General features: G+C 34.4%; 1 protein-coding gene across 1 annotated transcript in view; it reads right to left on the bottom strand.

The window, feature by feature from the left end:
- Positions 1 to 11,182, bottom strand: part of LOC107600519 (G protein-activated inward rectifier potassium channel 4-like) — a 24,034-nt gene extending 12,852 nt beyond the window's left edge. The window contains exon 1 of the mRNA XM_016292454.1: positions 10,780 to 11,182. The gene's annotated coding sequence lies outside the window, so the exon portion shown is untranslated. The remainder of the gene's footprint in view (positions 1 to 10,779) is intronic.
- Positions 11,183 to 12,290: the final 1,108 nt, after the last annotated feature.

Here is a 12,290-nt window from a genome sequence, read left to right as displayed (position 1 = left end):
ATATATATATATATATATTTTTTTTTTTTTTTGGAAACGGTGATACATTTTTTGTAACAATGTCTTTACTGTCTGTTACATGTGATCATTTTAATGCATCCTTACTTAATAAAATTATGATTTTTTTTCCCAAAATACATTCATACTAACTCCAAATGTTTGAATGGTAGTGTATATTTTGAAAAACTATTTAAAAACTAAGTTAAATGATTTTTCAGTTCATTTTAAAGTCTTCTACATCAGTCTGAATTTAAATTACATTCAGGAACTAATTTGGAACTGAAAAACATCCTCAAATGGCGCACAAACCCTGGTGTCCCACCTGTTTAGGACTCTGGCTTATTGTTGTGATTGGCAGCATTGCATGAACAAGCTTTACCTGAAAACCAGAACACTGAGTCCAAATCGGAAGAGATGCCATTAAACAGTCACAACTTCAGAAAGCTGAACTAGCAGAGGAGAGAATGGATACTTTGGTCATTAGTCTGCCATATAATTGGATAAGTGCTGTGGGCGGACTCTAGAGATGACCACACTGCAGACACAGCAGCGATGCTTTACATGTCTGTGGCTTATCCTCAGGTCCAAACAAAGCTCTGCAGATTTCCTCACAATTGGAATGCCTTGCATATTTACTGATTTAATATCTAGGCTATTTTCGTCATGCTTTCATGTACTGAGAGTGCAGTATTTTCCCTTCAAACCAGCGCAGAAAATGAAAATCTTTGCCTGGTTTGACCAAATCAGGATCCCAGGAGGCTGAATCAACCAGGACGCTGTCGTCTCTGACCCAGACACATTTCGCAGTCAAACACCCTGCAGCTCGGCCACAACTGTGCCACTGTCACTCTGTCTGAACTGTTGCGTCATGACAAACCAGAACACTGGATAGCACCAGGGGTCAGTGTAAAATGTCACCAACTGGAGAAGGAGAGCACTCTTGCTCCTCTGTGCCTCTCACCGAGACAGAGCAGAGCGCACGACCACGACAAGCCGTGAGGGATTGAAGCACTTTGCCTCTTTTTAATCATGGTTTAATTATCTCCTAAATCTCTATTAAGCTCTAAAATTCTATTTAAGGTCAACATAAAACATAAATAAATGTTTACATTTTCTTAAGAAATGTAAGTTGTATAAATGCAAAACTCGCTGTCATGGTGCTTTTAATTTTTTTCTGAAACAAGAACAACTCCATATCTCAAATTATATATTGTGTTCAATAACATTCTGTGTTGGAACTGGAAAAACTCACAGCTAGAATTTTATATATTCAAAATACAATGAATAATCTTTTTGCAAGTTTTACATAATTTGACAAATTGGAAATAGCACAGAGAGAAATAATACAAATATTCTAGATATTATGAAATTGACTTTAATTTGGTCTCATATCTAATCTCATGTCTAATATAATTTTGTACACTAACACACTATGGGGTGAAAAACAATGTTTACATTTTCTTAAGAAATGTAAGTTGTATAAATGCAAAACTCGCTGTCATGGTGCTTTTAATTTTTTTCTGAAACAAGAACAACTCCATATCTCAAATTATATATTGTGTTCAATAACATTCTGTGTTGGAACTGGAAAAACTCACAGCTAGAATTTTATATATTCAAAATACAATGAATAATCTTTTTGCAAGTTTTACATAATTTGACAAATTGGAAATAGCACAGAGAGAAATAATACAAATATTCTAGATATTATGAAATTGACTTTAATTTGGTCTCATCTAATCTCATGTCTAATATAATTTTGTACACTAACACACTATGGGGTGAAAAATAGGGCAAAAAAATGGTTGTAGTGGAAATGACACCACAACTAGTATATGTTATGAAATAATTTTCATACAATAAATATTGAAATAGTATATTAAAAATAACCAAAACAAAGAATTTAATATACTATTTCAATATTTATTGTATGAAAATTATTATTAAGATATCATTTTCATTTATAGGCATGGTAAAAAGTTTCCAGTACTTTTAAGAATAGATCAAAGGGGACAGTTAAAATATTTATAAAGCTACAAATTATTTCTGTTTCAAATAAACACTGTTCTTTTGAACTTTCTATTCCTCAAAGAATCATTAAAAATATACCACAGTTTTCACAAAAATATTAAGCAGCAGAACTGTTTTCAACTTTGAAAATAATAAAAAAATGTTTCTTGAGCAGCTGAAGGAATTCAGTTTTGCCATCACAGGAATAATTCTTTCTTTTGATTATCTTTTTAATAATATATAATTATTAATTATAAATGTTTCATTATTATTTATAGCCTATTCATATTCATGATGGATTTTCATTGTATATAATTGGGATGTCTGAGTCTGTATCAAGATTAAAACAATAAAATAGATTCTTAAAATGAATTAAGAAAAATGGAAAAAAAAAATCTAAAATTATAATCATGTTCAAAGTCTCCATTTAACAAAAACAAAAACACAAAATCTGTTGATTTTAATAAAAATCAACCCCTTGGACATAAAAGCGTAGCAAGCACCACTAATTAGATGTCTCTTTATACAAGGTCACCTTTAAAAGAAGACTATCAGAGAAATGGCATATAACTTTGGCACCGAACATGACTATTATTTCAGTCAGCCTTCTATTAGCTGAATGCTAGACTCCAGACAGCACTGTGACAGATGGAGAAGACATATAAAGGACTACAATGCTGAAATGCATTAGACGGCACTCAAGGAGAGATCCATTGAGATGGCTTAGACTGATCTTCGTCACAGTGTCTGAACTTCACGCAACCTTTATCCACCGTGGTTTAAATGTGCAATGTCTTACTTCATTTGCTTTATGATCTATAATCAGTGGTGAGAAAAGCCTATGACTACCTCAAGAGCAAACACAGGCTTTTCTATTGCAGACCCATCCAGTAGTGGGGAACTGGAGAGCACTGACATAGAACACGAACTCACCGCTCCCACGATTTGCATAATTACCTTTTAAACAATTTTTACATAATCCCTCTGTTTCAGAGATAGACCGGATCATCATCGCCAATGACGCCTGGAGAGTTCACCTTGAGTTCACCTTTTAGCTGTGGTCTAATTGCATCATGGATGTCCTGTGTGTATTCAGATATTTTCACTAAATATTTGTACTACATGCATCCACTGATGCGACTCTTCAACCTTTGCTAATGCTGGCATAAGCAAAGGTCTGATGCTCTGGAAGCTTGTCTGGTCATTAGCCTAAATTGGATTTAATAAGCTTTGATATGTCACACCGCTGAACCCTGCACCTCACAGGAGGGAGACTCTAATGGTTTAACTTACTTGTGATGTGTCCTTAAAAGCCCATAGCAGTTTGCACAGATTTACAGAGTAGCACAACATGCATCAGAGTAGATGCCTTATTTAATTTGACAAGAATCAAAACAGCGCGGCGAGGGATAAACATATAGTCTGTTCAATATGTCGTATATTCTGATGTTGATCTTTGAACCAAATAACTCTGATAAACATGAATCATAAAAATTTAAATGTTAAAGTCTCTTCTCTTATCTCAGATTAATATGCAAAAATGTACAGGTTGATTTCCTTAAAGTGTCGCTGCTTGAGCATCGTAACAGTTAAACTAACTCAACCAATAGTGTAAATGTGAGGGCGGGGCTAACTGTTTGTCTGACCAATGACAGAAGGGGACATGTTCAGGGAAAAGGCAACAGAAATGAAATTAAACACTTCATAAAACAGTATAACCTAGGGGTGGGCGATATAACGGTAGATTTGATTAACCGGTAGAGATTTTGGACTATCGTCTCTACCGCGACTACACGATTACATGACTTTGCTGTGCTACATGGTCACAAAAACGCATCCTTTGCTCGCATTTTTAAGCATTGCAGTTTAAAAACAAGTGATTTTAAGCCATTAAAATGCAATTAGTAGCAAAAGAGAACTCATTTCGCTATATGCATGCGCTGTCAGAGAGGCAGGAGTTATCTCTGACGCTTTATAGGCCTTGAACGGTTAAATATACACACTTGTATGTGTCAAAATGCCCGTCTTTACAAGTATCCTCATAAACAGTAATTTAGGTCTTAAGTGAAAGCAAACAGCTGACAAAGAAAACACATGTGTAACAGTATATTGGATCCAGGCGGCTCTTAAAGTGACAGCAGTCTAATATTCCTGCTGTCTGTCAATCATGTTAATCAAACAACAAATGAGAGAAAAATCTCTCACTACTCTTGACAAAATCACTTTTGTAAATTTAAATAATTTACACAGTGAAGAACATGCAGTGTTTTTTTTACACTTGATTACTTTATACAATGTATGTTTCATTTTTTATTTATTTGTTCTACTGTAGTTTTTTTTAAACTCACTTAAAAGTCTGGGGTCAATACTTTTTTGTTTTTTATCTATATCTTTATTCAGCAAGAAAACATTAAATTTATCAAAAGACACAGTCAAGACATATATATACAATTTCTATTTCAAATAAATGAAAAAATAACTTTCTATTTAGCAAAGTATCCTGGAAAATGCATTATGGTTTCCACAAAAAAAATATTAAACAGCACAACTGTTTTCAACAGTGATAATAATAAGAAATTTTTATTGAGCATCAAATCATCATATTAGAATGATTTCTGAAAGATCATGTGACACTGAAGACTAAAGTAATTATGCTGAAAATTCAGCTTTAACGTCACAGTAATAAATTACATTTTAAAACATTAAAATAGACAAGTTATTTTAAACTGTAATATTTCCCAATATTACTGTTTTTACTGTATTTTTACTCAAATAAATACAACCTTGATGATTATAAGAGACTTAAGATATAAAAAATCCTACCAACCCCAAATAGTAGTGTATGTGTAATATTTACATACAGCAAAAATATTAATAACAAATTGTACATACACTCAGTATGACAAGACTTAGAAGAATGGTGAAAAAGCAGGAGGGAATATTTCCATCATGTCGGCTGTCAGAATTAGATGGCCTCTCATTATGCACTTGTGTATTTACAAAGCCATTTTATCAGCAGCGGAGGGCATCTTCATCTCAAGTGATAAAATCATTTGCTTGTGTCTGGCAGCTGTCTATTCTCTGTGCAAAACAACACACTGGCGAGTGGAAAGGAAAGAGCCATCCGACATGGGCCAAAAATAGACCCGCATTTCCAAGGCTTTTGGTTCACTGTGCCACTCCATTATGGTGCTCGTGTAGAGCAGGTAAGGATTTGGACATCAGAGTTTCATAGGTACCATCTCATGCATCTTTCAATAAACAAGGAGAAAGAGAAATCAAAGTCTTTAAAGGGATAGTTCAACCAAAAATGAAAATTATGTCATCATTTAATCACCCGCATGTCATTCCAAACCTGTATGACTTTATTTCTTCTGCTGAACACAATAGACGATATTTTTAAGAATGTTGAAAACCAAACAGTTTCCGTTTCCATTGACTTCCATTTTTTGTCCATACCAAATATCAACAGGAGCCAAAACTGTTTGGTTACCAACATTCCTCAACAATATTTTCTAATCATACAGGTTTGGAATGACATGAAGGTGAGTAAATGTTGACAATATTTTCATTTTTGGGTGAACTATTCATTTAAACTCTATTTTTCCCTCACAGATCTGACACTCTTCTAAGACCCATTTGAAAAAGTTTGAGTCTTAGGTTTCCCTTGGGAAAGCGGCTGTCCATTGGGAAAATTGTGTGTCCTGTTTCATTTTGAGTTTAATTACAGCCTTGGGTTACATCCTATGTCTCCATTTCATCTCAAATGAACAAAAGTGCACTTAAGAGGACCTGGACCAGGCTTTACCATTTCCTCATTAATCTATAGAGCCGGAAGTTAATCCATTACATTTATGAAGCACTATGGATCTCTTTTAGCCTGAGGTGCAATCATCACCTTAAAGAATGATGCCTGTCTCCATACAAATGGTAATTAACTGGGACTATGATGGCATATAAACATATATTGCTCATTATTTCTTTGACAAGTTCAATATACCAATTTATGGCAGATGCATGGGTGCAATTTTGAACGTAGTACTAAATAAGGATGAACAAATTTGTGTCATGAATTCTAGAGCTAACACTATTAGATTAGAGAAAATAACGACTTGAATTTTGAATCGCCCACCTCATAAAACCCCCAACAGTTCCTCTGTTCTTCCCAACCACAGTTCACTCTAAGAGTGTAACCATGTTTCACTTAAGTTCACAGCTGTCTGGGGGTTTGGGCTACATCACAATGGATTGTAAGCGGTGATCTCCATAAGTGAGAGACTCCACACGCACCAGAGGAAATGGGTAGCGCGCATCACCCCGAGTCAACCTTGACACAGGCAAAAAACAACATCAACATGAGCCGGGATGCAGAGGCAACGAAAGCTACAGTACTTGAGCCAATCTGCACTGCTGATGTTAAAGATGTTCATGGTTATATGTGGGGAAAGGGGCAAAGTATCACAGCTTTCTCTGAGTAAATCCATTACCCTGCTTTCTGACAGAAAACTACTGCAACTTTGGCTGCGTTAATATGAATTTATGGACCTCATTGCATTGCGGATCCAATCTCTGCTGTGTTTCATGTATGATGCAAGTCCTTGTTACAGTATGTGATTGTCTCTAAGTGCTGAATACAATCATAGTGCTGTGCATCACGGTGCTTAAAAAAGGAAAACATGTAGAAAAGAACTTTCGTTCTTGTGGAAAAAAATACTAAATGTACAAAGTCAAGAGATCGGGATCATTTACAAGAGTTAATTTATGATCAGAGAGAAAGTGCAAAGTTATTTATGTTAATATGTGGTATAAAAACCACATGAAGGGTTTGAAGGGTTTTTAGCATTTAGCAATGTTAATCTTTTTTAACAATCCTCTTTATTTTAGATTTGTGTTTATTTTTAAAGCCTTCTACATAATATGTGTAGTATTTGCCTTTTAAAACTAAAGGCAAACGTTTATGCTATAGGCAAATGTATTAAACAAGTTGCAATGAGATGCGCATACCTCAGCACACGATTCTCAACCATGGTGAGGATCAACAAATTTTAAATCAGTAAAAATATGAACTCTGTTCCACATGACAGCTAACTGACAGTGACAGCAGCAGCAGCATAAATTAAGCCAGTAAAATTTAAAACAATGATAATATTTTAATAATAATTAACATAAAATGTTTTCAAGCTGCAATGCATGCTGGGAACTTGTGCAATATTGTTCAATGTAAAATTGTTTGTTCAGATGACTCAATTTGAAAGGTTGGGAGAACATTTGGATATGTTGTGAACAAATACTTGAGTATCTAAGTAAGGTAAACAAAACAAATTTAGCTAGCGACATGTTCAGAGCACTTTTGTTCAGTTCACACAAAAAATTAAACTGACTTCTCCTACTAAAAAATCTTTGTTCGGGCTACTTTTTTACATTGGTTAGTAGAACTTGTAGTAGACTACTACTTGTAGTAGACTGTAGTAGAACTAGTTGGATTTTTACAGTGCACTTTTATGTTGCTCCAAACCTGTATGGAGTGGAACACAAAAGAAGAAATGTTTTTGCCCATATGTGACAGTCAATGGGATCCAAAACAACCCAAATGAACCCTATTGACTTTTAGTATATGGACAAAAACACAAGACATTTTTCAAAAACCTTTCATGTTCCACAGAAGAAAGTAAGTCATACAGGTTTGGAATAGCACAAGGGTGAATAAATGATGACAGAATTTACATTTTTGGATCAACTATTCCTTAAAATAATGCGCTTTCTTTTTTTTGATATGGTATTTGTCAGTATTTAAAAAAAAATATAGCCGAGACTCTAATCGCTCTCAAACTAGCCTTTTCATAGCAGTGAATAACAGTACTTGCTTTGGTAGTCTAAATCCACTTTATATTTCTATAAGCATATGTATATATATATATATATATATATATATATATATATATATATATATATATATATATATGCATGTCAGAATGTCAGATTAATTCTTTCAGTAGGTTAGTATGTTTATGTATGTTTAAATACATAGCACCATGGTCCTGTGATGCATAACATTTCATTCCTTCATATGTCTCCATATATGGTGGAATGACAATGAAGCTCACTTGAACTCAGAAAAATGTAGATGTAAGCATTCCCATGCACCAGAATGCCATCTAAGCATCCTAATACACCTCACAGAGGCTGGATGTTGTTCACCTTTGGAATAATTTTCCCTGAACCATCCAAACATATGCCACTGTACTGGCTAGAAAAAAAAAAACGAAATTTGCCTGTAGGTCCGGTGAGACTTTGCCTTTTTAAAAACATTAATATGAATAACAGGGCGTGATGAGCTCACAGTGCCCGAGGCTCGTTCCCTGTCAGTTCTAGAACTATGATTTATTCAATAGCCTTCTAGAAGCACGAGCGACAACGGCCAGCTCCTGTACTCCCATGAAAACCATGCTCAGGTTTATGTCTGAATTAATCATTCATGTATGTCAATTATTTAAGCATGCATGTCATTCGGACAGCGAAAGCCTCGCCATTTTTCAAAAGACAGCTGTAAACTACATGTAGAAAAATGGATAAACAACTGTTTTGCATACTGGTAAGGAAAAACGCAATGAATAAAAATCCAGTTCAAGTGAGATCTTGTAACCACAGCGAATAAATAAGCACTTTAAATCATATACAAATGACTGAAACAGTGTATATAACTAGATGTATAATAGTAGGGGAAACTGGGGTGAGAAACCAAAGGTCAAGGTTTAGCTCATTAACACAGGCTCCATTATAAACCCTTCTGGAAGATGCTGTAATGACACCATATTTCTCCATTAAAGGTTATTAAAAGATATCTGTATTCTGCATTATTTTTAATTTTGAAACAAAAAAAAAATGCAAAAATGTAATTATATTAGATGGTAGATAGTAGATATTTCACAAGTGCCTGATCCTTTTAGGAGGCTCTAAAAAAAGTGTGAAATTTACATAATTTTCCCTGTCTGCTGCCGTTAACGTCATAGCTCAGGATAGTCATTAGTGAAGGGTTTGGGACTGTACATTTTCTTGTAGAGTCATCATTGTCATGATGTAATTTTCATGCTGTAAAAAAAGAAAACGGGCAGTATAACTGAGCACCCATGAGCTAAGATGGGATCCTCCGCCAGATGTGGTGGAAGCGAAGTGCCATTGAAATAAATGGATACACTAATGACTAGTTATAGTCAGTTACCAGTTCAGCCAATCAAAAATGAGCTACAGGGGTGAAATTACTACAATACACACTGTAAAAAATGCTTGTGATTTTAACAGTAAAAGGCTGTAAAAATGCTACAGTAAAAACCTGTTAACAGTAAGTTTCCATACTATATTCGGTGAATAAATGTAATTACATTTAATGTGATTCTACAGTAAAATACTGTTAAAAATACAGTTTTTGGAAGTGAAAAAGAAAAAGTCATTGTATAATTTACAGTGAAAAAGCGTAAATTGACACTCCCAGGATTCCCTGCATGACACTTCATATTTGATGTTTTTATTTTGTTGAAATAACGTTTCTTAGTTTTTTCTTATCAGTTGTGTACACTAGGGTTTAATCTTACATCTAATGTTGTTAAATTAATGTTTATTACATTATTTCAGTATCATGTGTGTCACCATGATGGGGTTTAGTGTTTGTGTGAATGATACTGTGCAACTTCTATATATAAATATTGCCCTCCTCAGCTCGTAGAAAAGCTGTTTGTGATGAGCTTTGGTTCATCATGTAACTTTCTCATCACCACCAGTTTTTGGTGGTCATCAGTGCATTACAGTGGTTCAAAACAAATATGTTGGTTTATTAACATTACATCAGTTAATGAAATACAGTATTTTATTGTGAATTTAAGTTAAGTCTGTAAAACCTAAAATGTTGCTACCATATTTTTTACGGTGAAGTTCTGGCAACCACAGCTGTCTGTATTTTACCGTAAATGTCACAGATTTAATTTTTTTTTTTTTTACAGTGCATGATCACTAACCTCCTGAGGTGACAATGTGTACAAAATTGACAGGACAAAAAAACTATTTCAGTATAAGAAAGTCACCTTTCTAGCCTGATTTATAATGTGATTTAAGACCATATTAATCAGTGTCTCATCTGAATCAGCAGGTTCTTGCATTCAATTTGATTTACAACATCAAAGCACATTTTTTCGTCTACATTTGAAAAGCTGACCAGACCGAGAAGGGTTGTATCACTTTCCAAATACTTTGTTATACCCACAAAAATGGCATAGTGTATACATCTGCCACACACACACTGTTAGCATACTATATCTATGTGTTCTATATTTGCTTCCAAACTTTATTTGCTGATTAAAATGTTTCCTTTTCATTTATCTTTATAAATTAAAATGGTTCAAATGAAGTGAGGGTGGTCGAATGATAGTCTATAATAATTAAGTAAATTTGTATAGCCTGCCACAATAAAAAAAAAAAGTACAAATGGCCATGTTTTCAGTTACAACACACCTTGGTAGTGAGGTTTAGGATAGGCTACTTGACATTAACTTACACAGTTAAGGGACAAATACTAGGTTTCTAAACTACTTTAATCTGAAGCAGACCAATATGGGAATATTATACAAAAACACGACACACAGTGCAAAAACATATGGAATTACAATGACAACCGATTATCTGTCAAAATCGCGTCATGAATTGTAATAGTCTTGACATATCAACAAAACAATCACGAAACAAGTAAAACAGTCGATAAAAATAAAGCGTAATACTCACTTTCGTAGTTCAAGTTAGTTCCGTGCTTGGGTTCCCAGTGGCTCACCAATCCGAGCTCATTTAAAGCGAAGCGCGCACGCCAGTGTTTGCTTTAAAACATTGTCTCCAAGCGCAGAAAGAAATAATATGACGACGACTTGTAGGTCTTTAAACCGTTTCGCGTTAAAAGCACGTCCCATGAAGTCAGACGAATTAAATAACGGCTCGCGCAAAGCTAAACGCGTGCAGATCCACAGAAGATGAAGGTGTGCTGGAGGGATACTGGATGATCGTAGTGTCAGTGCGCGGGAACAATGTGCACGATGATGTGGAATTGGTAGGCGAAACACAGAAGCATGAGCGAAAGCGTGATACACATGTCTCCTCCCCCAGGTCCTGCCTCACTCCAAGCGCGTACGGCACGCTGATGCATTATATCCCTCATTTCATCAATGCATTTGACACGGGATGCTGCTAAAGATATCATGTAGGCTAGTTGTAAATCGATGCAGGACAATTCAATAATGACATATGTGATGCAACTGCACGGTAAGATCAATGACAACCTCTTATGTCTCACGGCAAAGGTCACATCACATGCATGTGTAACATTAGTAATTATATTTTTAAATAAATATATTTTTTTGCATTATGTAAACTACATAAAATAAATGAATAAATACAAACAACACTGGACTTCGGATAAGAGTATATATATATATATTAATTTTTTAATTCTCATTTTAAAGTTACATAATTTGTTTATTTTATTGACACATTTACATACCTACGTATAGGCTATATTTATTTATTGTAGTTTTTTGCATTATGCAATCTACATAAATAAAAGAAAGATAGATATAAGCAAGAAGCTGCAAAACGTTGAAATGCACTCAACTTAAAAGTAAAAATTCTGTCATTATATAGACTCAGCTTTATCCGAAGTCCAGTGTTGTTTGGATGCCAGTGTTTCTTAAATATCTTTTGTGTTCTGGAGAATATAGTCACAAGAATGAGTAAATCATGACCATTTTAATTTTAGGTGAACTACCCCTTTAAGAATAACAAATCAAGTAAATGTCAGTTGGTTGAATTCAGGTATGTTACTCCTGTACTTAGTTTACACATGTATTTAAGAGAATATTATTTTTCATGAGCCACCAGCTCACACTGGTTGTATGGTAGAACATTAATCATCATTGATGTTCAACAAGTATGACATGTTACCTATGAGTGAAACATGTAAAAGAGAATACCTGTGGTGAACAGCTGCAGGCTATGTGAGAAAGAAAATATTTATAATTCAGAAAATGAGGGCACTACATTTGGAAAGAAAATATATAAATCAATCATCTTAATGCCATAAACGTGAAGCGTTTTAATAGACAGACATTCTTAAAAAGTATACAGTGGGGCAAATAAGTATTTGATACACTGCCGATTTTTCAAGTTTTCCCACTTACAAAGAATGGAGAGATCTGTAATTTTCATCGTAGGTACACCTCAACTGTGAGAGACAGAATCAAATTTTT

The sequence above is a fragment of the Sinocyclocheilus grahami genome, unplaced genomic scaffold (assembly GCF_001515645.1).
Source record: "Sinocyclocheilus grahami isolate Dianchi unplaced genomic scaffold, SAMN03320097.WGS_v1.1 scaffold285.1, whole genome shotgun sequence".
In the NCBI taxonomy this organism is placed as follows: domain Eukaryota; kingdom Metazoa; phylum Chordata; class Actinopteri; order Cypriniformes; family Cyprinidae; genus Sinocyclocheilus; species Sinocyclocheilus grahami.
The sequence above is the reverse complement of the archived record's forward strand: the minus strand, read 5'-3'. Positions and strand labels throughout refer to the sequence as shown.